Source organism: Lontra canadensis, unplaced genomic scaffold (genome assembly GCF_010015895.1).
Source record: "Lontra canadensis isolate GAN:19392208 unplaced genomic scaffold, GSC_riverotter_1.0 scaffold29, whole genome shotgun sequence".
Lineage (NCBI taxonomy): Eukaryota > Metazoa > Chordata > Mammalia > Carnivora > Mustelidae > Lontra > Lontra canadensis.
Window position 1 is genome coordinate 2,219,165 of NW_022631023.1, and position 21,916 is coordinate 2,241,080.

At 61.2% G+C, this 21,916-nt stretch overlaps 1 protein-coding gene across 3 annotated transcripts in view; it reads right to left on the reverse strand.

Annotated features, from left to right (window-relative positions):
* AGPAT3 (1-acylglycerol-3-phosphate O-acyltransferase 3) overlaps positions 1–21,916 on the reverse strand; it is an 80,795-nt gene that overhangs the window by 18,598 nt on the left and 40,281 nt on the right. Inside the window, exon 1 of one of the 3 annotated variants that reach the window (XM_032865225.1) lies at positions 3,933–4,086. The exons of the other annotated variants lie outside the window; for them this stretch is intronic. The gene's annotated coding sequence lies outside the window, so the exon portion shown is untranslated. Of the gene's footprint in view, positions 1–3,932; positions 4,087–21,916 lie in introns of those variants that run through there. 3 annotated transcript variants of the gene reach the window in all.

Sequence of the window (21,916 nt, forward strand, 5' to 3'; positions counted from 1 at the left end):
CTCTAGGCTCACATGAGCAGAAATACACAGGACCTGACGTGCAGCTCAGCATGCGTGTCCACCACCGTTCAGCCTGAACGTGGAGGGACATTCCACGGCACACGTTCCGTCTGCCGACCCGCCCGCCGATGGCTTCCAGCCCCGTGCAGGCTTTGCCGACCACACACGTCCGAGCACCGGTCTCTGTGTGAACACAGGCTCTCACCCGGGAATCTATTTCAGCCCCGAGGTGACAGAGTAGCCAGTCCTGGGCGCCTGAGCCTGATCTACGGGTCGGTCGCCAGGATGCCCTGCCGAGCTGCACCCGCCCCAGACACGTGTTGCTCGCACCCTTGCCACCAACACCGCACCCTCCTGTCGGGAATGAGATGCCCACGGTCCAGCTGGTTTCCCCGTCCCAGGCCCCGGGACTCATCTTCCCTGACGACAGCTGACGGACGTGGCCTGGGGCTGGTCTTGGCCCGGAGTGTAGTTCCGCCTGCTAGCCTCCTTTATGACTCACATTCACGACCTGTCCTGCCCTCCCACGGCCACTGTGGGGGGTGGGAATCCCACCTGCTGTCTGCCAGGCTCTCCTGAGACCGGCATCATCTGACCTGCCTGATCGGCCCTGCCGCTGGTCGCCTGCCGGGCTGTCAGTCCTTCGCCCAGACGAACCAGAAGTGGGGTCCAAACACGACTTCATCGCTCCGTGTGGGCCACGCCCGCCCTAAGGAACGTCAGCCACGGCAGTTCAGGGCTCCTCCCCGATGCCCACCTCACAGGAGCACCCTGTGCCGACCCTCTGCTTGGACGCTGCCCGGCTCGGCCCGCACACCCCCAGCCTTGGTGGGCACAGCAGGAGTGTGGCAGGGGAGGCAGGTCTCGGGGTGCGGAGCGTGCTTGCAAACGTCTTACCTCTTACCAGACCAGTTCGAGTCGGGCTCTGCGTGTTTGTGCACACGCCGGCACACTGTCAAGTTTTACTTTTCAAACAGAGCCCCGTTCTGCTGCACGCAGCCCATGAGTCTGAAGCCCGCAGTGCCCGCCGGCCGCCTCCGCCGCCCCCGTCTGTGTCAGAGACATGCAGCTTGGCTGTAAAGTCAGGGAACGCCTCGTTCTATGCCCTGCGGTCCCCCTGCGGGACCTTATCCTGACGTCATCGACGAGGCTCCGGCCTCCGACTCGCTAACAGGAATCCCTGTGAACACCCAAGCTCGCATGTCCGCCCAGCTCCGTCCTTGGTGACGCTCCAACCCCATTACCCCGTCTGTACGTCGTCTCTTGTTTCTGCCCCTTACAACCACACGTGGGGCCTCCCGGGGCTGCTGCCCAATGTCAGGAGCTCAGGGACGCCCCGGGATCAGGACCCGCTGCACTGGGGCGTGCACATCTGACTTCTCCGGATGGTCCCACCCTGTGCCCGCGTGGATGTCCCTTATGGCTGTTTCCTGACAGCACATGACACTTCCGTGGGACAGCGCCCATGCAGGCCAATCCCAGGAGTCACAGTATCACACAGCAATCTCCACTTGCATCTTCCGGATGGCTGGGAGGTTATGGTAAACTCCAGAAGGTGGGTTCCTAGAATCTAGACCTACCTCCACGTTACAGGGGAGGAAACTGAGGCCCAGAGGCTTCAAGACCGGCTGCTCGGGACGGGGAAGCCACAGCCAAGCCCCTGGCCGAGCCCTCGGCCACATGTGTGCGTCTGACACATTGACAGGAGGAAAGCCCACAGCATAGTCCCATTGCGCTGCCCAGATGACACCCAGAAGAGCCCCTGCACCCCGGCCTCGGAGACGCCAGCTGCTCACAAGGGCCTGTCCCCCTCACGTGGCACTTTCTCATCAATGCTCAGAGGCCGTTGCCGAACAGTGGGGAAGCCTGGGCCTGCCTCCATGCATCAGAGAACAGTCAGGTTGCTCAAGAAGCTAGCATCTGCACAACTAGGTCCTGACGGTGAGGTGGCCGCCTCCTGGGTTTGTGGCCCTGGATGAGCATCTCGGGGCAGGGATGTGCTGTGTGCTCAGCCTCTTGAAGTGGGGGTACGGGGTGTGCCACCCCTCAGGGCTAGAAGGCACAGGACTGATAGCTGGCCAGTCGGAGAGGGCAGTGAGCAGCCCGCTGGGCCGGGCTGAGCTAAAGCTGTTCACAGAGCAGTAACACAGCCCCACGTGGTCCCCCAGCCATGGCAGGGACGCAGGCCCGGGCCTCTGCAGAAGCCAGCCAGCCTTCCGGTGGGGCCAGACCCTGCTCCCCGCACTAGCTCCCTGCCCGCTAAGAAGTGGGACCCTGTCCCTCCTGGGGCTCTCACTGCTGATCCCGAGCCCGTGGCCCCTGCCACTGAGCTGTCTGTGGCTCGGGGCATGAGAGAGGCCTGGCCCCTCAGACCCCGCGGGGCACCTCTCATTGTGGCTGAACTGGGTCCCCCAAAAGCTATGTTGGGTTCCTAACCGCCAGCCCCTGAGGAAGCGGCCATACCCAGAGGCAGGGCTGACGGTGTTACATGAGGCCATCGGGTCCTGACGCCGTCTGCCCGGTGTCCTCAGGAGAGAGACTGGGACACAACCTCCCATGAGGGAGCCCGCGAAGACACAGGCTGAGATGTGGTCGGCAAACAGGTCCCTCCCCCGCGGCCCCCTCAAGGAACCAAGCCTGGCCCGACCTTGATCTCGGACATCAGTCCCGGCCGGGGAACGGCTGCTGCTGAAGCCGCTGGGCGTGAGGCGCTCTGGCTGGATAGTCCCGCGCTGCGCCAGCGGCTGTCCCCGTGGAGGGACCAGCTCTTACAAAGACTTCGGCCTTGTTCTGGTCCCAGAATTCGGGAAGAGTGCGGACCAGCTCCCCTGTCCTGCCGTCCACTTGGCACTGCCGCCCAGGGCCTCCCCGAGCTCAAGGGCAGACCCGTCCCCAGACGCCCGCAGACCCTCTCTCCTGGCACTGGTGCCTCTGTCCATCTGCTTCATGAACTAGCCAGTCCAGGGGTCTGACCTCCAGATACCCTCCCAGGCGCCCCCCAGCCCCCGTCTTGGTGGAAACCCCCATATTTCCAACAAAGCATTTGCATGGGAATAGAAACCGAGGTCACCCATCTGCCACCCTCTACACCGTCAGGGTGATGGCCAGTGACCGTGTGCAGAGGGGCTGCCTTTGGTGCCTCGGCCCCTCTCCCCGCCAGTGTCCACGTCACAGTGGGAAAGCAGCAGGGGACCCTTCGATGGCGTCCAGTAGCCCCATGGCCAAGTCTCCTGCATGGCTCCGTACTGGTCTCTGTGGGTGACCCGTGCCCCCCCGCCCCGAGAGCCCGGGACGAGCTACCGCCACGGGTCGGCCACTCCAACCGCTGCCCAGTCCAAGCCGAGCTCCCAGCCCGTGGCCTCACCTGGCCCGTCCGAGGACTCTCTGAGTGCGAGTGTAACCACGGCCAGATGGGGGCTGGTGACGGCAGAAGACGCTTGGTAACACCAGAAACGTATCGTTCTTAACGCTCCGGGCGCGTGCTTTCCGCCACAGGGCGTGGACCGCCGCGCTCCGTGCAGATGTCGGCCGTCCACACCCAAAGTCCATCGTGTGGCCGAGCCAAGAGGTGGCCGCTAGCTTCCCGCCATCCCACCTCCCCGTCCGCTCCGCTGGCCCGTGTGGCATACAGAATGGCCCTGGCCTGCTCAGAGGCAGAAGAGGAAGGCCTGGCTGGTGGCACTTGGGCTTTACTGGGCCCGAGCCCCGGTGCTGGGTCTGCGTGCGGAGCCCCGAGGCCACACAGTGTAAACCAGACAGACTGCTGGAAACCAGGAAGGAGACGGAGGGGATTTTCTCAAATATTCTTAAACTACCTCCCACAATGCAGGTGGGGACACAAACCATCTGAAACGCAGCCCAGAACCAGGACCAGGCCTCCTGCCCCCGAGCCACCAGCCTGGGCGTCCCAGAAGCAAACACGTCTCACTCACACTAGGACTCCCCGCTCCCCCGGGCTCCCGCTGTAGACGCGGCCTGGACGAGCGTGTCTGGGTGGTTCCCCGGCCCGCGGCCGATCTGATGTGAGCAGGGGCCCCAGGGGCGCTGGCGGCAGACATCCTGCTGACGGCGACACGGCAGGACGGAGCCAGCACCTCCGAGGGCGCCCGCTGCAGGGAGTGGTGGGCACATCCTGCAGCCCCACGATGACATCATGGATGAGAACACAATGTGGCCACTGTTGTCTTCCTGGAGCTCACCACAATGACAGGGGAAAGGACTGTCTCCCGTCCACTTGTTACTGAACGAGGCTGAGAAGTAGCAAAGGTATTTTGACGTGTTCCGCTACAATTTCAGACTAGACAGACACGATCGTATTGTTGAGGCTTTAAGGGGCTACTTTTAGTGCCTGAGTAAGTCCACGTACAGAGACCACCTTATCCTCCTATCGGCCGAAAAACAGGACATATTTCTTGGCTAATAATCCTCTGTGGCCAGTTCTACCTCTTCCACATTGGGAACCGCCGAGGGAGGGAACTCCTCTAAGAGGAGGCGTAGAATCACGGCTGTCTGCGGGTGACAGGTCTGGATCCTGTAGACCCCGGAGAAGCCACCAGAACTGAAGCAGGACCATGACCAGGAATGGGTCGGTGGAGAGAGGAAACGCCGCGGACAGAGATCTGCATTCTCGGAACGTCCGGTAGCGAGTTCTAACGGACGTCACCCGAGGCACCAAGATGACAGAGAGGCAGGGTTGTTTCTCACTTGGTGGTTCCAGGACCCTGGCCCCTGGGGGTCATCCGAGACCCTGAGGCAACCTAGGAAGCCAGGCACTGACAACAGGGGCTCCCAGCCGCTGGCAGCTCCGCAGTTCTAATTCTTGGTGTCCCAGGTCGTCCCACGGTCTCGCCAGCCGGCAGAACCGGCAAAGTCAAAGTCCAGGCAGGACTCGGGACGGCCCTAAAGCCAGTGGGTAGCCTGCTCACGGTCTAACACTCCGTGATGGCCCCGGGCCGTGTCCAGGCAGCCCAGTGGGCACACATCCACAGGAACGCGCACACGCAGACGGCCCGGCAGAAGACAAGCCCTGAGGATGCTGGCAGTGGAAGTGACAAGACGCCCAGGGACGGCTCAGAAGAAAGAGACAGAGCCCGACAAGGAAAGCTCCGCGCAGCTGGAAAGGTGGGAAGTGGAGCTAAACACACTGAAAACTCGGTGTGGCAGATGCCGCCGTCGGCCTCCCGTGAGTGCCCCCTCACAAGGCCGCCCACGGAGGTGGGGTCCGCTCCCTGGCTCTGGCGCCCAGGCTAGCCTTGGGGCTCCCCTGACAGCTGAGGCCTCGCAGCCTCCCCACTGAGTGAGGGTGGATGGTGGAAGGTGGGCCCCACAGCTGCGGACCCCCAGCACTGGGTGCCAGCTGGCTGCACCCACACCAATGACCCCAGCGGAGACCGGCAGTGGGACTGTCCCCCGGACCAGGGTGCGGAGCCACGGAACTACGGGCCAGTAAGGTGGCGGCCACTCCGAGGGCTACATCCAGGCGGTTTCTTAGCGATGCCTGGATACCACGTGAACCATTCTTTCTAAGCTCATTTATAAACGCACCTGAAGCCGAGTCAAAATACCAACAGGTTCCCCCACCCCTGCCGGGAGCCAGACAGCAGATCCCGCAGCTCCAGTGGAAAAGGAAACAGGAAGGAGAAGCCGAGGAACCCATGAGAAAGAACCAGGGAGGAGCCTGCAGGGGACCCAGCGAGCACAGAGCCCCCACACGCAGGGCCCGAAGGCGGGCAGACCTGGCGGCCCACGCACCCCACAGCCAGCGGCTGGCCCCGCGTGTGGACAGCCCGTCTCACACGGGCACCCGACGTCCTGCTGTGCTTGTACTCGGGCCCGTCTGTCTTGTCACTGCATGCGAGGCTGTTACAAAGGACAGACCACAAAAGTAACTTAAAGCCATTACCGGGCTCATGAGAATCTTAGCATCACGTAACTTCGCAATCAGTGGGTAAAAATGACCCAATTAAACGACATATGAAAACCCCCCTCAGGGCCCATGTGTAGCACGCAGCCTCTGTGGGCTCCCCCCACTGCATGACGCCTGGTGGGAATCGAACCCCCAGAGGGCACCCCAGCCCCAGATCTAAGCCCTAAAGGAACCCATCTTTGACGGGCTGGTCTGGGGATGGTCGAGGGGCCCTGTTCCAGGTGGGGCATGTGGGAGGAGTCCACAAGAACTTTCAGGAAGGTGCCTGCTTTTGTCAGCTAAGGGATCCCTCTGGCAATGCTCTCTGGCCTCTGGCCTCTTTAGGCGAGGAAGAGTGTCCTGGGGCAGCAGCCTCCTTGGGAGCCAGAAGACTCACAGCGTGGGCAGCAGGAGGAAGCCCCCAGTCCTCCGAGGCCCGAGCCTGCCTGGGCAGCTGCGCGCCGAGAGAGGCAGAGAGGACAGACTGGCAGGGTTTAAGTCCCGCCAGTGATTTAAGGATTTAAGTGACCGCCACGTCCGTCACCGTGACTTGTGCCGGCCTGCAGGGGCTCCGTTGCTGCTCCGTCCCGGCTTGCTACAGACGGCGCGTGCTGCCTGTGCACATCTGTGACCAGCACGGCTTCTTCATCTCGAGCCCCTCACACCCCATCATGCCGTGTCCGTGCAAAGGTTCCTGGAAGGACAGAGCGACCAGAACCTCTGGAGTGCGTCCACCCAATGGTCACCACTGAGAGCCTCAAACCCTGGCCTGACCCGGACCAGCCGCAGGTCTCTGGGGAGCAGGTCCACAAAGCTCGCAGGAGAAGCGGCTTGGGGCTCAGATGAAAGGGAGCCGCCAATGTCCCTGCAGGCACGGAGACCCTCTGGGTAGGAGGTTTCCAGAAGAGCCACATGGGTCAAAGGGACCCAGGCCCCCAGACCACCCCCCAGTGTGGTGAGAGGTGTCCCAGCAGGTGCCGTCTGAGAAGGGGATGGGAGCCCCAGACCAAGGACAAGGACAGTAGGGCCGTCATTACCCCAGTGGAGGCAGCCGGGTCTGTTCCCGTGATGTCCGCAGGAGCCTGGCATGTCGGGGAGCCTGGAGCTGAGCGTGCACCGCGGGTGCAGAGAGGGCAGCTGCCGAAGGACCTGGGGGGCCCCGCCCTGCCCACCCACCCTCCCCAGCTCTGCAAGCTCCAGCCTCTTCCGTCCCTCTGAGGTGGTTTGGCTTGTTCTGCCGGCTAGAGCGGTGATGTCGGCTGCGAGGCGGGAGGGATGGAGAAGCTCCCACGGCCGAGCCTGGTGATGGCACAAGAGACTGTGGCAGGTCCCAGGGCCTGCGGGACACTGCAGTGCTCCTCACACCAAGGTGGTCAGCGGCACTGGTGCAGAATTTTCTCCAGTGGGGACAGACTGTCAACTGAGTTCCCGAACACGTGTGCACGCGCACACACAAGGCTCCTGGAGACACATGTGTACGTGTGCACATGCGTTTTCATGCATGCACAACCACACATGCGCTGTCACGCACACGTGCTGTGGTGCACAGTGCTCTTGCACACATATGTGCGCACACAATGCTCATACACAAAGGCGCACACGCTCTTATACACATGCACATGTGCATGTGTGCGACACTCCTTGTTCAGGCACACGTGTGCACATGTATGCACAGCATCTCACAACACAACACACACATGCATGCAAGTACATGCTCTTGCACACATGTGCCTGCGCACACACATGCACACCCACGTGTATACACGTGCTCACACGTCCAAAAACAGTCATAGCGATGCTGACTTGTAATCTTGTGACCACGAACCACCCCTCATAACAACGGCATTTTACTTTTAGAGAAAGACAAGGGTTCACTCCGGAATTACTCAGGGGCTCGGTTGTTAATGCACTTTCCTACGAGTACAACACATTTCACAAGGTGAAAACTTATACGGGGGCTCTGGTTTTCCCTGGGATGCAAAGAGCTCATCACTCCCGCCCTTACGACAAGACGAAAGCCAGACGAGTGGCACGTTCATGGCTTTCTTGGCCCCACCAGGGACTGGAGGTCACAGGACAGCCAACTGACAGGAAACCTAAGGCAAGATACAGACATGACTCCTCGGTTCCCTGAGGGTTCCCTGGGGCTTCCCTGGGGCAGATGTGGGTTTCAGAAGAGGAGTTCAGCTGGAAAAGCAGACCTGGCGAGGCCGGGGACAGCATGAGGTCCCAGAGCTGCGGGGGGACGGGGGCGCAGGGGGGAGCCTGCCCTTTCTCTGACCTCATCGCATTCCTAGCAGATGGCACAGGGGTGCCTGGGCAGAGTCCTGGGAAAGCTTTTCCAGTATGAACCCCAGAACACACGGGCATTTACGAGAGTTTACTACCTAAGAACGCAAACCTTAAAGGATAAACAAAACCATTGACAAAGATGAAAAAAATGTCACATTAGCCATGAAAGAGTCACCGTGTTTAAAAATTAGATTTAAGAGAGGTAGGGATTCTAAATGAGATAAGCGAAGTGGGTTTCAAATGACCACCCTCCGCTCCCCTCACAGCTGTGGGAGAGCCCGCGGGTCCCTTCCGTCCCCAGACACAGGCGCGGTTTGGAGAAGAGCCCCCATCACCCAGCCACGGGCTCCCACTTGAGCTTCCTGTCTGCGTGTAAACCCAGAACATCTCCTATCTGCATGTTCTGTAGCGGTCTCCAAAACCATCACTGACGCTTATGAAACATGCGAAGTAGAAGGTGGCACGAAGACGTCCTCCGCCAAGTCCAGCATCCCGCCTTCCGGGGCGGCAGCGGACACGGAGAGCAGGAGACGCAAAGAGCGACATGCCCAGAGCTCGCGTGGCCAGCACTGGGAGCCGCGCCCTGCCCTTTCCTCCTCCCCTGCTGTCACCGTCCCCCAGACAGCAAAGCAGGAAGGGTCTGTGCCTTGGGGGCTCGCACACCGCCTGCTCCGGCCCTCAGCTGCCCCGCCCCCACCGAGTTTCGGGGACTGCACTCGCGAGGATGCGAGCCGAGCTTGTGCTTGACGTGGGCAACGAGGTTCCACATCCCCTTCAAGTGCTGGGAGCGGGCCTGGGCTCAGCTTCCCCAGCAGCCGGTGGACCCCGAGAGAAGCAGACGCTGCTCCCCTTTGTGCCACACCCCCGGGAAAGCGTCCCAGTGTGAGGTCAGGTTTTCCAGGACAAACTGGGAGCTGCATGGGGTCCGGGGACATATTATGGGCAGTCACACCCTGTGGCCCTACTGGCCCTCCCACCATTCCTAAGTAGGCATGGAAACTGAATTCTAGAGTTTTCTCCCTTGCTCTCTCTGAACACAGCGTCTTTCCCACACATTCTCTTTTCTTCTGCTTTCCCCGGGCCCCCAACCGTTGATTCAACACGTTGATTCAACACGTCAACACGTTGACACCCAACCTGATTCATCCCCCACTTCTCCGTAGTGGCAGCCAAGGCCCACAGCAGCACCCATTCTTACGTGAATCCCAAATGACCGGTGCCTCCTGGGGCCAGTCCCCTCCCCATGGCCCTGCAGAGGGAGGCTGGGGGTTGTAGGCATGGGAGCCAGAGAGGTTTCAACCCCAGGACGGGACAGCTACAGGGTCGGGAGAAAGGTCTCTAACTGTCCCCCTGTCCCAGGGGGCCAGCCCCTCACCAGGCTCCCTCCCATCCTTCTGAACTGCTGCAAGAGCCGTTTTCCTACATGCACAGAGGGGCCCCGATCCTACTTCCTCACGGAGAGAGAGCAGAGAGCACTCCGGGTCTGGGACCCACCACCAAGCAATGGCACTCAGCGGCAGCAACCCCCACTGGGGAACCACAGCTCCCCGCGCCAGATCTTCCTTCTCACCCAGCTCCTTGCCACTACACTGATGGCTCTACACTGTAACATCTCCAGCCACGGGCCTGCTGATGGGACCAGGAGACACTGGGCGTGCCTACCAGAAATCCCGTGTCAGCACTGCGGACAGCACCACCGCGGCCCCCCAGGTCACGGGGGACATTCCGGGAAGAACCTGTGGGTCACGAGCCATAGAACGCCACAGACTTTCCCCAGAACCTGATGCTTCCGCACAGTCTGAAATGTGGCCACTGTACAAATTTCGCAGAATTTTGATCCTGGAACCAAGAAAAGTCAACTTGGATTCCGTGATCCTTCTGCTCCTCCGGGACCTCCCCGTCCCCACACAGCGCTGCTGAGACTGGGCCACTCGCGGTTTTCACCTTCTCGCCGCCGTCCCAACCTCCGCCGGCACCTCTCTAAGTGGATCCTTTATCCACTCCTCCTCCCTCCGAACCCCGTTTCTTCTCTTCCAGAACCAGAGAGACACAAAGAATGAAGACAGAAACTACAGTGGCCTTGAACCAGGCAGTTTTCCGAAAACGTGACTCCTGTTTGTCCTTTGTGAAAAGATCACTTGAGGGCACAGTCCAGCAAGACGAGAAGGAATCTAACAGAGAAAGAACTCACCCGGTTATACAGTGCCGGGAAATGTCACGATAACCACCCTGTGGGTGTGGCCCAGAAGGAGACTCTGCCCCAAGCCAGAATGGGAACTCTTCTGAGAAGAAAGAATTTGTTCAACAAAGTATATGACTATGGGGGCGCCTGGGTGGCTCAGTCAGTGAAGCCTCTGCCTTTGGCTCAGGTCATGATCTCACAGTCCCAGGATGGAGCCCCGCATCCGGCTCCCTGCTCAGTGGGGAGCCTGCTTCTCCCTCTCCCCCTGCGCCTCCCCCACCCGGCTTGCTCTTTCTCACACACGTGCTCTCTGTCTCAACTAAAATATTTAAAAATACATAATTAAGGGAAGATTTTTGGTATTGAACAAGGAATACGTTTCCTTTCTCAAATATAAAAAGCAAAGCAACTGATACTTAAAAAAAAAAAATGCTATTCTGGGAAACTGTTCTGAACGTAGATCACGCTAACGTGGGGCATGAGTTTCTACCGCTGGTTTCACAGGGGACTTGGTCTTCCTCCTCCAAGCTTGCAAAGACTCACTGACAGTAACGGAAAATCTAGAGCAGGGCCTGCACAGGGCTGCAGCTCAGTGGACACCAGCCAGAGACCCGAGCGCGATTCATAAATCGAGGAACAGAGCACAACCCAACGGTGCAGGCCTGGAAGCAGGACGGCTTCTGAGCAGCTCTGCCTCGGGGAGCAGCGGTGTGCACAGGGGAGAGGTGGGAGCTCGCGTTCCTGGAAACCAGGGCATATTACTACTCTAGAAAAATAAAAATATAAATATATGTATATAAATATAAATATAAATATAAAAACATTTCAACACCTGGGTTAATGTTGATTATGAAATATCAACTTGAAAGATGAACACAGATGTCACAAAAGTGACTTTTGTCACTTAGTCAAGTGACAACACTGATCTGGAGAAAGCTCGGCTAACATGCCAGCTGCCAGGAGGGTCCCCCACACCCGCCACGTCTTCCCCACTGGCAGGAGGAGCTGGAAGAGAGCACATTGGGCCTGGGGCTCAGGAAACCATCCTTGTCCCCGGTCTGTGGCCTCCGCACGTGACGTGATCATTCTGAATTTCAGTTTCTTCTTTGAAACTGAGGCTGACATACCTTTCTTACCAGGACCACAGGGTGGCTCTGTTCGACAGTTCTTGAAAAATCTCCAAGTTATAGGGTCCCTCCCTATTTTGCAAACACACCAACGTCTAAAAGGACTTTGATAAGCCAACTTTTAATGGGTGTTTGGGTTCCCAAGCCAGCAAACCTGGGTGCCGTTTTCTGCATAACTGATACTCGAATCTTTCTGAGCATCTGTAAAACCCCATAATTCAGACACCAATGCCGAGAAATGTCTCGCTGCAAGAGGGTCTCCCGGTCCGTTAGTTTGGGAAATCCCACATCCCACATGCCCCACTCCGTGCTGGGATCCACAGGGAAGACAGGGAAGACACGGTCTGACCCGTCACCTTCCAGAACTGTGTTCAGTGACGCTGTTATCTGACTTGTAAGTTCACGAATTCAGACCCACTTTCCCTCAGGCAGGCAATGTCAGTGAGATTTTAACCCTCTGCACGCACATACATCTAGTTAGAAGTCACTACCTTTAAAATCAGCCACGGTGACAATTTCAAAGGGGGGCTTTGGCACTGGTTTTTCTTTCCAGAAAGAACCCAAGGCGGTACCCAGACTTCAGCCACGGGAACGGGGAACTTGTCAACAAAGCAGCTTGGGGCTGCTGACAGGTGTTCATGGTGAGGGGACCCGCGGGTGCCGACAGCGCCCTGGGAGGGCGAGCGCCCCAGGCCTTTGCCAAATGTCTTCTTACTCTGCAGACAAGCTGCCAAAATGTGATTCTCCGACGAGGGTTGTGCTTAGCGGAGGAATTTTTACTCTAAAAATGAGGAAAATGCCTCAGCTGCCGTGTCCAGTGGCATTTAGGCCAATGCCCTCGTGAGATAGTTGAGACCTGAGGGGAGAGCTGCAGAGCTCTCCCCGATTCCTCCCCAGAGGCCACGGGGCTCCCGGACCACCCGCCCGCGCCCAGCCTCCCACACGCGACACCCCTCCTCAGGAGTACAAAGATGCCAAGTGGGTTTTACCAGGTTGTGCCCCGTGATGGGCATCCACAGGCGCCCCGAGACCATTCAACAGCTTAATGGAGCCCCAACAGGTCCACGTGCATTTCGTAGTGAGGCTTAGGAAGCTGTGACGTCTGAAGGCAGGTGCGTGTTGGGGGCGGGAGCCCACATGCCCCCAGCCCTGACCGTGGGTCCTGGAGGTCCTGCATCCAAATGTGACGGACCCCGCACTCCCCACTCGCCGGCCCGGGGCTCCGCGCAAAGTCTTCTGGGACCCCACCGCTCCCCACCCTTCCGCACTCCAGCTCGGGGCGGCGACAGCCACTCCCCTGGCCACACTCTGGCCCCTTCCGGCCCTCTGGCTCCTGACGGGCTCAGCCCTGGGCCTGCGGAGAAGCCTGGTTTGGACCAAGTCCTCCCTTGCAGGAGGGCAGCCGACAAAAAGGCCTCGTCCTGGACCCGGGGATGGCGAGGGGAGGGGCCGCGCAGCAGAGCCAAGCAGAGAACATGGGTCTCCGATGGCGTCCTGGGGCAAGAGTTACAGTGTCTGCAGCGCAAACTCCTCACCAGAGGCCATGAGCCTTCTGGGTGTGCTTCCCAGTGCACGAGGCCAGAGGCCTCCTGGAAAGAAGGGCGGCTCCTCTCCCGGCCCTCCCCTGGGCCGTGGGGGCGGCCACGCTAGGGAGGCCTCCTGCCACGCGGCCAAGCACTCGCCAGTCTGCAGCGGGACCCAGAGAAGGAAAAGCTCAATGTTTCCTCCCAGTTCTGAATGTGGGGGACAAGGACAGGACAAGGGCCACCAAGCTCCTCCAGATAGGTCACAACGAGCTGCAGAAGTGTCCTTCAGTCTGGATTCTAGCCACGTGCGGATGGAGTGTTGAGTGGCTGGGACATGCGTGGGCACCTGGCGGGGTGGGTGGTCCGTGTGCGCGGTAGGTCAAGCCTGACGCCCCATGTGGCCCGCGGGCGGCCAGTCCTCAGAGTCACACAAGCTGCCTCCCCACTCCTGACCTGCACTCACCATCCACTATGGGGGTTCAGGGGGTAGGGGGACTTTTGCTCCTGCACACCGGAGCTGGCCGTCCCCCCACTCTCCAAAGCATCCTGAAGTTTATGCCAAGTGTTGGTGATGGCTCCTCCCGGGGGGGGGGGGGGTGTCCACGGGGTCCAGAGAAACGCCTCACCCTCCCTGAGGCCCAGAACTACTCTAATGAGGGACAAAAGTCCTTCTATCCCTCCCCGAGCTCATTCTTCCCTTAAATCACGCATGTGTTTGTCTCTCTAAGTTCTATGATATTCACGTAAGAGCTAAAATGCAAACACCCGCGGGCAGAAATTCATCCTAGAACGGAGCAGAGTTTGGGAGGGAGGAGCTTGCAGCTCCCTGGGGCAGGAAAGGGCCGCCAGGGCCTGAGGACATGTCGTGCCCCGTCCGTGGCCGTGCTCCCTCCTCCTCCTGTGACACCGGTGAGGTGTTAATCGGATCCCGAGGAGAGGAAGCCTCCAGAGAGAATGCCGGAGCAGACGGCATGCGCGCTCAAGAGAACAGAACCTTCACGAGAGCCTCCGTCTCCTCACCGCAAATCAGCCCCTCTCAGCTCTGAGACATGAAGCTCTCCCCGGGCCTGGGCTTCTGGGTTTTCCCAGAGCCACCGGGTGGGAGAAACGCCAGGCTGTGAGGCTCAGGCCATCACCTGGTGCGGCTGGTGTAGACGGTCTTGTGCAGACTAGGGAGACACGGTACCCACTTTACAGATGGGAACGGGTGGCCCGGAGCCCACGCCCCCTCCGCTATCACACGCCCATGTGGGTCGGGCTGGAGAAGCCCAGGCTCGTGTGGTCCACACCAGCAAGAACCTGTGCGCACGCAGGTCCTGACGGCCAGAAAGGGTCGCTGCTGATTCACGGTAAACCAGCTCGACATGTACGGGCACAACAGGGTGGCATCCCTCCGCTGGGAACGAGCGCCTTCTGCTTCCTTCACAGACCCCCGTACATCCCCAGACACCTCTGCGCAGGGGCGGGGTGGTGAGGGCGGTCAGGGGCAAACTCCGCTCCCCCGTCAGGAGCCACTCCTCCCCTGAAGCCCCCCCCCCAACCCAGAGCACCTGCTGGTGAGAGGTGTGTCCCCTGGAGCCACCTTCTCCAGGAACGTCCCAAACAGAGGAGCATTTCCTGGAGGGCGGATACCCCTCCTGGCGAGGTGGGGATCACGCGGGCCAGGCTCGGCACACAACGTCCCCGCTGACCGCAAGGCCCCCGTCCCCAGCAGGGACGTCTGTGGCACATGGGGCACAGGGAACAGGAGGGCACAAGTGTGGCAGCCCCGGTGCTGGGATGGCCCAGCGCCTGCCAGCGGACTCACCAGTAGAAGTAGTAGGTCAGGGCCACGGCCAGCAGGGCGGCGCAGAGCCCTGAGAAAAGGCAGGTGGAGTGGCCAGACAGCATCTTCGGGCAGGACGTGCGCGAGGAGACCGGCGGCCTGAGCGGCTGTCAGCCTCCGGCCGGTGGGCAAGCAGGACAGATCACGTCCAGAGCGGTGCGGCCTGCGTCCAACAAGACCGTCTGCTCGGCGGAAAGGGGAGCACACACTTCCGGGGTGCCGCCTTCCGACGCAGCAGAGACCAGCTCGGACAGAACCAGGCTTCCCTGAAGCAGCCCCAACAGGTCAGCGTCCCCCCTCCCGCCGCGGGGCCGGCCGGGCACCCACTAATCCAATAAGCTGCTTTGCCGGGAGCTGTAAACAGGCCACATCACGGGGCCCGGCCGGGCACCTGACCCGGGGACCGCAGACGCCACAGTGCGCACCCCGTCTCTCCCAGACCTCTCAGAAGCCAACAACAGCACAGCGACCCCAACACAGCATGGCCGGGGGCAGGGCCAGGGGGTCAGCTAGTGGGGTGGGGCCCAGGCTTGGCCGTGGGGCATCCAAGTGGTGGACGGACAGCCTGTCCTTCGGGCCAGGACACAGGCTCATGGGTCCCAGCTGTGACACACAAGGGCTCCAGAACCACACGTACAACACCCGGGTCCCAGCTCCAGCCCCTTGCTTCCTGGTAAAGGACCGTGGGGGAGAGTTGCACGTTGTAGTCTTGGGGAAGACAGTGCTGGAGAAACTGAGGCCATGAGCCAAGGAGGGAGGGGTATCCGTCTTCCCAGTCTCCTTGCCCGAGACTGCTGAGATGAGATCAGGTGACCCAGGGACAGAAGGGCTACCTGCCAAACCTGCAGGCAGGGGGAGGGGAGATGTGATCGGGAGAGCACCCTGAGGGCCCCTCTGGCCAGCATACCTCCCTTTGGGGCTGTCACACTATCTCGGGACAGAGTGAAGTTGCTGCTTGGGCATCGAGCATGACACCTGACCCAGGAGATGGCCCCGAGCTCCTGTTCCACCTGGCGCAGCCGGCAAGGCACTACCCACCCCCAGGGCCCCGCAAGGAGTCTGCAGCGTGGGCACATCCCAGGGGACCCTGAGGGGGTGGTCCTGGTGGCCTCTGGACAGGCGATCACAAGGCTCCTTCTAGATGCTTCCGTCATCTGGCTTCTGGCCTGAGAAGCATCAGGAGAGAAGGCAGTGGCCCGCCCTCTGCTCTGTCCACAGGCAGGGGCTCCGGGGGATCGCCGTGAACGCCGTGCTGCTGGCCACGGCTTTCCGAGGTCTTACTCCCCACAGTGGCCAGAGGAGCTGCTGGCCGAGGAGGACCAGCTCCACAGTGTCTGTCCCCGTCCTCCCAGGAACGGCAGTGCCGCTGGAGGGGCCGAGAGCCTGGGCAGCAATCCCGCCCCAGCCAGGCGTCCGGATGGCTGCCTTTCTAACGAACCATGAAGAGAAGACTGTCCTCTCGCAGAGGGCCACCCCATGGGGCGCCTGTGTTGGTAATGTGTGCAGACCCCAGCCCAGGAGCCTGTGAAGCCCCATGGTCAAGCCGGGGTCCCCTGGCATGTCTTGCGAGGTGGCACTTGGAACCGACCTTTGCCCAGGGTCTTGTCCCACATGCAGACACCTGTGCAGGCTATCTGAGACCAGGCTAGCTGTGCCCTCCCCGGAGCGGCTTTCTGGGGGCCGCTGGCTCCTGTCCGTACTCCAGCCCCCTCCTCCACAGCGTTGCCAGAAGGACATGTCGACACCAGTTCCAACCCACCCCCAGCTGCCTCTGCCAGCCCCCCAACACTCCTGCCCAATTCCAGGCCCCTGTCCTGTCCTGTCCCCAGGCTCCTGCAATGCTCACAGCGTGGGCCGTGGGTTCCCAGACACCCCTGCACAGTTGCGGGGGCCTGGCGAGAGGGCGTGCAGCACAGCCTGGATTCCGATCACAGCCGAGCCTCAGTTTCCCCTACCGTGAGGCATGAGTGACAGTAACTCTGAGGGCGGGATGGACATTTAAGAGATGAGCACAGGGAAAGCACTGGGTCCTTCCCGGCCCCCTTCCTGGGGACAACAAAGGCCACAGAGACAAAAAGAATTACCCAAAATTTCTCTCCAGGCTCCGAGCCAAACCAGAGCAAAGCCTCAAACCTGTTCCCGGTTATGCCCACTGCAGGGGACGCTGGACTAGGAACCAATCTTATCACGCTCTTTACATTATTTGTGTGAAATCAAGAACGTTTCGATCTTGGCTGCGTTTGTTTTGAAATAATGATGTCCCTGCGGCTGTGTTTCTTCCGGAGGAAGCCCCCACCGGGCAGGCTCCTGACCCCTGAGCCTGGCCGCAGCGACCTGGGCCGAGGGCCGCCCCCTGCTCCCGCCAGACGCGCGGCTCCCACTCCGCACGCCGTGTTGTCAAAGGCACAGGGAATGAGAGCAAACGGGGACATATTGCACAGGAAAACGTCACAGGAATATGACCTCTGGATTATTTCCCAGGGCCTGAAAATGAGTGACTTATACCAAAATAGAAGAGAAGACCAGAGACGGTGTTGATAGAAATTCTTTGCAGGGTCCTCAGAGCAGCAACATAAAAGGAGTCTTTCAAAGCGATCTGACACTGTTTCTTCAGACTGAAGAGTATCTCCCCAGGGGACTTCCCGCTCCCTCTCCCACCACTGACTGGGGGGGTCTCACGGTGACACCGGTGCGTCTTGCTTACCAAGCGGACGTCATCACCACCAGAGACACGGGCCAATGTGCGGTGACAAATGTGTCGTGGCCATTACTGTAGAGCTCCGAAGACAAGTTCTCAGTTTTCCCTGCTGACCCCCGCATCCCGTGGGGAGCCCCGTGATGACGACGGGTCCCCTAACGAGGGGCAGACACTTGCCTGTCCTGGGAAGCAAGGTGCCGACAAACACCCAGATATAAAGGAGCCTCTCAGAGTCACCCTCCAGAAAGTTCGTGGCGTGCCGCCATGGGGAGGGAGGGGGCAGGAGTGCGTGAGGGCGAGGGGTGCAGAGAAAGTCCCTGTGGGCCGCGGGCTGCGTTGGCCGCCAGTACCTCCAGGGTCTACAGAGTGAACAGCGTCTCTCCAGCCTTCAGGATGACGCCTCCAGGGGAGGGGCCCCGGGCTCCCTGCTCCCTCTGCCCGTCGCCTGGCCTCATGAGACCCGGTTCCCAGCCTGTTCTCCGTGCTCACCTCCGGTCCTGCGGCGGCTCCACAGAGCTCCGACCGTCCCTAGCCAGCCTGGCCCCACACAGACACGCCTGCCCTGACACCCGCTTCTCCTGCGGTCCTGGCCCTCGGGGTGGACCCCCCCACACCATCCCCGAGTCGGGGCCGATGACCTGAGTCAAGGCGGAGGGCTGGCTAACACCTCCGTGCAAGAGACGGGAAGCAGAGACAGACCACGTGGGCCACGCCCGGACACGCGGGTGGGAGGTTCTGGGGGCTTGTCCACACCCAGGAGGCCGCAGGGAGACACACCGGTGACAGAACACGGTGGTCACATCCAGACACGTGGGTGAGCGATGGGGGGGGGGTGACGCCAAGGCCACGCGAAGTGACAGATGCAACATCCAAATTACACATTTAATGGTCACAGCGGCTCATAGGGAGCACCGCCAGCTCCAAGTCCCCAGATAAGGGGCAGCCCCAGCCTCTGAAACTAGATGTGGCTGACAGGGCCTCCGGGTTGCTGACCCCAGGGGGCCGGTTCCAGCCCAGGCCCCTAGGGGCAAATCCAGCCCCTCCCCAGGGCGGGGGTCCCGGAGCTCCTCCTACATCTCCGGGCCTCAGATGCTTGCGACATCCCAGCCCGGCCCGGTTCTGCAGGTTCCTCAGAGACACTGTGACTCCGATGGGCTCAGAACTCGCTGCTAACCCGCAGCCGTGGGCCGGGCGGCTGGCGGGGGCGGAGCCTCCAGGAGGGGAGCCGCGCTGGGAGCTGTTGCTCCGCGGCGAGCCTCTGGCTGCCGGACTCACAGACGCACGTGTCCTAGCAGCGAGGCGCTCGCCCCACAAAGTCTCCCTGCACCTAGGAGGTTAACGAGACGCTGCCAGCCCACTGGGGACGCCCGTGTCGCAGCCTGTTTATCCAGATTCAGCTCAGCCTCAGGACCGGGGACAGCCTCCAGGGGCCGCACGCGGCAGGACGAGCAGCGCGGAGGGAAGGGCCCGAAGCCGCCCTAACCCTCCCGGGAAGCCTCCCTGGGCCCCTTGGGTGGGCAGGGGCAGGACCCACACCTCGTCCTAGGCCCGGGGCCTCCCGCACTCACCACTCGGAGCGGAGCTCCTGGCGCTTGTCAGGGCCCTTCTCTGCACAGGCGAGGAGCTTCCCGAGCGCCTCCGTGGGTCCGAGGAAGGAGCAGGGAGGGGCAGGGAGAGGCCAGAGCCCAGGGGAGGCGTCCTCCCGTCCCAGGCACGTCTAGGCTGCTCCGAGGACACGCTGAAGGTGCACCCCGCTCTACAGGGACCTGGCCACCAATGCACGACGCACCTGTGGGAGGCGGGCGGGTCGGTGACCCAGCCGGCAGCGTCGGCGTCGACGGCTCGCCAAGTCAGGGAGGAACAGAAACCAAGCCGCACTCCGGGAAGGCTCACTGCTCGGACTCACTCTGGGGTAAACGAGACGGTGCTGGAGGCTGCAGGGCTGAGGCCGGTGCTCTCGGGGACGGCTGACACGATGCCCTTCCGACCCACACCGGGATGCGCGGAGACACGGGTTACCATGCAAACCAAACACGGGTAAACAGCCTGAGGTATGAGCTCAGGAAAACCAGCGGCCAAATCTCAAGTGCCTTGAAGCATCTTCGGAAACTCTCAGTGCCAGACGTTGTTTGTGTGGCTTGTCATTACCACGCGGCACAGACGCATGCCGGTCCGGACTACTGTACACCGTGGGGGTGAGGACGTCACAGTGGCAGGTGTCTGGGGAGAATGCTGCTACCCCGGGGCAGGGCCTCACGTGCTCAGGGGGGCTGGAGATGACCGGCCACTCTCAGACACGAGGCCCACCTGCCACACTTCCCACGGACAGGTGACCCAGCTCTCCAGCCCATGGCCGCCTCGGGAACTGTGCAGCAGGGTAACAGGACACACTCATTTTTCAAGACTCCACACTTAGGACTGGCTGGCACCCGCGTGTCGCACCTACAGCTGCCATCGGGTGTGGACGGGAGGAGGACGTGCGCCATCCAAGTCAGGCGGCCCGGCGGCGTGTCCGGAGCTGACCCTCCGGCACTCCCCCCCCCCTGCAAGGAAGCCTGACACTGTGGCCAGGGCCCAGCGCCACCCGAGTGACGCTTGTCCCCAAACACACTCCTACCTGGAAAGCACTCTGTAAATTCTGTAAATGAAACAGTGTCAGACCTGGGCTCTGAACATTAAATTCATTTCAATCAGCTGGTTCCTCATCATTTCAACTAAAAACCACGGTTCAAAGTTCTACCGAGGCTTCCAGCCTAGTGCCTGGCGTGCGGACAGCTGGGGGCTCCTGCTCCTGGGCAGGGGTATATCTGACCCCCCCAGAGGTCCCCACCCTGCTCTTCCCAATGTCTCCATGAGAGCCATGGCACAGCCAGTGCTCAGCCGGAAGGCAGCCCCAGAGCACAGAACCGGGAGATGTGCTGGCAGCAGAGAGTGCCTAGGCGGGGGGCTCCATCTGCCCCCCCGACCGGCTGGTTGGTCTGACGTGCAGACAGCACGCGGCACCCGGGAGCAGGTGGACAGAGCCCTGTTGTACTCGGTGACAGTGGCAGTGAGAACATGGTTGCGGTGAGGACCCCTGCTATTCCTCACGGCAGCATGCCTGGTGGGTTGTGTCTCCCAGGGTGGGGACAGGAGGAAAAGCTGGGCTGCACCCCCCCCCACAGGTGGCCAGGGGCTGGACAGGTGCAGAGCGAGCTGTGGGCCCTCCCTCCCCCGCTTGCTCTGGGCCGCAGGCTGCAGGTTCAGGAGGGGCTGCCGCCCAGGGGAGTGGGGGAGGCTGCCGTGCCGCATGCCCAGTGGTGGACCTCTAGTCTCCTGCGTGAGCTCCTGTGTGTCCTCCCCCCTTCCACACACGTATTCTCAGACAGGTGCGCTTTGCTGCAGTCCCGTGTCCCTCCCTGGAGTGTGGAGCCGCCAGGGGAACGCTGTGGAGGGTCTGAGCCCGAGCCACCCCTCTCCTGCAAAGGGCCCTCCTCAAAGCTTCCTCAAAGCGCCCCACTAGCTGGATGGCTGCCCCCCATCCCCGACGGGAGCCTGAGTTCAAGAGCCACGGTCGAGAGGCTCTAACAGCTGGAGTTGGCGGCCCCACGCGGGCGACCACTGTCTGACCCGCCGCGACATGATCACGGTCCCCCGCCATCCTGGAGGCCCCGTGTGCATTGCTGGTGCAGCCCGAAGTCCCACGGCAGGAAAGAGCAGAGCCAGGACTCTCACCCGGGCCGTCTACCTGCAAAACCACCGCTGCCCTGAGCACGAGCTGGCTCCTGAGCGAGCAGGACGCCCAGCCAGGCGGAATCGCCCGCTTTCTTGTCCCACCGGAAGGCAGGTTCCCACGACGGCTGACCCGGGGCCTCCAGCTCACCAAGGCAGCAGAGGAGGCGCGCCCGCAGGGACACTGCTCCAAGGCCCGTTCTCCGGCCAGCTTCCCAAGTCAGGTCTGCCCGTGGGAAAAACACGGAAGACCCGCCCTTCAGTCTGGGACGCGGGGATGTCACAGCCACCCCCGGGCGCCCAGTTCTCCTGCTCAAAGAAGACATTCAAAGTAAAAATACCCCAGCTTTTGAGCCGTAATGAGATTTTGTAAATTAGTTGGGAGTACGACATTCTTGCTCTAAAAACGTGAAACGGTGCCGAAGCAGGGCAGGGAACGAAAGGTCAGCCATTGTCCTCACGATGCCCAGGCTGACCGCTGTTCCGTCTGCGGCTGCCAGACACTGGCGCACACCGGACACCGAGTGGTTTTCTCACTCCGAGCCACCTGCCAGGGACTGAAAGTCTGCGCCCGCCAAGTTCACGTGCTGGAACCTGATCCCTGAGTGACAGCATTAGGAGGCGGGGCCTCTGGAGGTGATTAGAGGTCA